General features: G+C 36.1%; 1 protein-coding gene across 1 annotated transcript in view; it reads left to right on the top strand.

The window, feature by feature from the left end:
* Nucleotides 1–2711: 2711 nt before the first annotated feature.
* afg2b (AFG2 AAA ATPase homolog B) overlaps nt 2712–3000 on the top strand; it is a 14671-nt gene continuing 14382 nt past the window's right edge. Inside the window, exon 1 of the mRNA XM_016488375.1 lies at nt 2712–2822. The gene's annotated coding sequence lies outside the window, so the exon portion shown is untranslated. The remainder of the gene's footprint in view (nt 2823–3000) is intronic.

Here is a 3000-nt window from a genome sequence, read left to right as displayed (position 1 = left end):
AGTCTTATGTAGCCAGCATATGCATGCATGCGTGCGTGCGTGCGTGTGCGTGTGCGCGCGTTTTTGTGACATATGAGGACACAAATGTGTATAATAACATGGGTATGACAGGTATTACAAGGAGAAGGTGACTTATGAGGACATTACCCCATGTCCCCATTTTTCAAAAGGCTTATAAATCATCAGCAGTGAGTTTTTTTTTGAGAAAGTAAAAATGCAGAAAGTTTCCTGTGAGGGGTAGGTTTAGGGGTAGGGCAATAGCACATACAGTTTGTACAGTATAAAAACCAAAACCAAACTTGCAAAATGAAGCACTGCATTCAAAATATCACAAACACATCTCGTGTTTTGCAAAAAGTGTTTTATGAAATTGAAAACTGAGTCTAAGGCTGAGATTAGTGTATGGTTTTGTAGATTTGGTGCATGCTTCTGCTGTTTGAGTGTCAGCTTTCAGAAACTGTGTGACAAGAGAAGATTCTGTGTGTAAGCAGTTGAGAAAAACTGTAATAAACTAATCTTTATGTTAAGTATAAACAATAAACATTCACAGAGTAAAAATACACCATCCAGACCTCCTGCATGACTCTGAACTGCTTTCCCTACTGCTGACCTCAATCACAACCTGGGGCCGGTTGCATAAAAGTTTAGACTAGTCTTAAAAGTTAGTCATCTAATTTTGTTCTTTAAAACTGGTCAAATTTTTTTTAATTCGGTTACATAAAAACAAAGATTAGTCTAAGCTGAATCCAAAATATAAGACTTTTGTAATTTGATTACCCCTTGGTTAACTGCTAGTTGGTCAAACTAGTTCTCGAGACGCTGTCTTAACAGAGGCTAAACTGGATCTCAACACTGATCTTAATGCCAGTCTTAAAGGAACAGTTCCCCAAAAATTAAAATCAAAAATTTAGTTTTTTTCTTCATGGGAACAGATTTGTAGCATTATATCTCTGCAGTGAATGGGTGCCATCAGAATGAGAGTCCAAACAGCTGATAAAAACATCACAATAATCCACAAGTAATCCACAGCACTCCAGTCCATCAGTTAACATCTGGAGAAGACAAAAGCTGAAACTAATCCAGCATTAAGACGTTTTTAACTAAAATATGAGTCTATAATCCATAATAACGCTTCCTCCAGTGAAAAAGTGCATCTGCTGTTGTCTCTCACATCAAAATCCAGCCACATATGTGTTTAGAGTTGTTTTGGCTTGTAAACGCTGCTTGATCTCAGGGCTCTACGCTTACTTTTCTTTTTAGGAGCACTTGTTTTTACCTTGCATTTTTCTAACTTTATTAAAAGTATATAATCTTTTGTCAAATTTTTAAAAAATCATATTTTATAAGCTTTTTAAAAATTCTAATTAAAATAACAGGATAAGAACAAGTAGAATAAGAAGAATAAGTTACCAATCAAATTAAATCAGTATTAACAAAATTAATTTGTACAGAGGTGGCACAGAAGAACACAAAAAGTGGCTTGCATGTGTATTTTCAGACGTTTAATGAGGCTCAGAGGTGGCACGAGTGCAATTAAATCCATAAATTCATGTTAAGATTAATGTTTTAAAATTTTGAATATAGAAATATTAAATGATTTAACTGAAAAGATACTTTAAAAATGAAACTAAAACTGCCAGCAGGTGGCGGCAAGTCACTGATATTATCACTGAATCATTCACTCAATTGATTCGTTCGAACGGCTGATTCATTCAGGAATGAAGCAAGTGACCGTATTTATGAATGGGTAATCATGAATCACTGACTCGCTAGATTCGTTCAACACAGTTTTCATAAACGAGACACCGCTGTGTTTGAATGGAGATGCGCAGCGGCTGAGCTGTGACTTTGTTTCAAACTATTTTCAACGACGAAATAGAGCAAAATCAGACAATAGTGTTATAGTCAGACAATGTAAGTCACTTAATATTAACTTCTTGTCTATTGAACTGTTGTATTAAGTCAGTATCACATTTACAAATTATTTTCACCCTAGTGACCAACTGTGACTCATAACTTATGAAATTAATTTGAATATCTTTGTTTTTTTTTTTTTAATTAAGCACATGAGATGATGTGGTGGAGAGGATCTTCTGGACCACTTTTATAATACTTTTATGGTGCTCATCACCATTCGTTTTCACTATATGGAAAACAGCAGTGTAATTATTCAAAACATTCTGCTAATTATCTGCTTTTGTGCTCCACAGAAGAAAAAAAATATTCACTTAACCCTAATTTGAACTCTGATCCTCTGGTTCTTGTTTAGAATACACATAATATATATGTAATGTTATGATGATTTACACGTAGATTAGATTACAGCTCCACAGGGGTTTCCACGAGTCAATTTTGGCTTAACTTTTCCTTTAATTTGCTCATGAATGTATTGTTTACTTTATTCTATATTTAATGTTATTTATATCCGGTTTTCTGTCTTGCGAAGCCAAACAGCCAGTTAATGTAGCTGGTTAAGGCAGAATACTTTTGGCCGTGAGATTGCAGGTTCGCACTTGCAAAATTACACACACACACTGTATATATATATATACATGTGTGTGATATCCAAGTTTGCATTTAGTTTGAAATTTGATTATTTTATAAATGCAGTGAGCCCCGATAAATGCGCACACGCTCACGCTCGCACACACACACGTTTTCACTGTCTCCAGTCCAGGAGGTGTCGCTGTGCGTGCTTCTCTGTGTGGCGCTGCAGTGAAGAAGACTAGAGGACACGTGGAGATGTGTGTGTTCATTAGTGTGCCGAAGCTGTTCTCTAATGTTGGTGTGATTGCAGTGTTCGCCCATGAGCTCGAGTCTGGGTAAGAAAACAACAACAGCAGCACTGTTTGATATGAATCAGGATATTAGGGTTTATAGTTTATCTCAGTCTGTCGCTGTCTCTCTTACATTCAGCACTTTTTCATTTTACGTGTCCAGTAACTGATACAAAACTGGGCTGCGTTTCCCGAAACCTTCTTAACGCTACGTCGTTCGTAA

This window comes from Sinocyclocheilus anshuiensis, unplaced genomic scaffold (genome assembly GCF_001515605.1).
Source record: "Sinocyclocheilus anshuiensis isolate Anshui unplaced genomic scaffold, SAMN03320099.WGS_v1.1 scaffold1705, whole genome shotgun sequence".
Taxonomy (NCBI): Eukaryota; Metazoa; Chordata; class Actinopteri; order Cypriniformes; family Cyprinidae; genus Sinocyclocheilus; species Sinocyclocheilus anshuiensis.
Note: the sequence above shows the minus strand (reverse complement) of the source record. Positions and strands in the feature narration are given on the sequence as shown.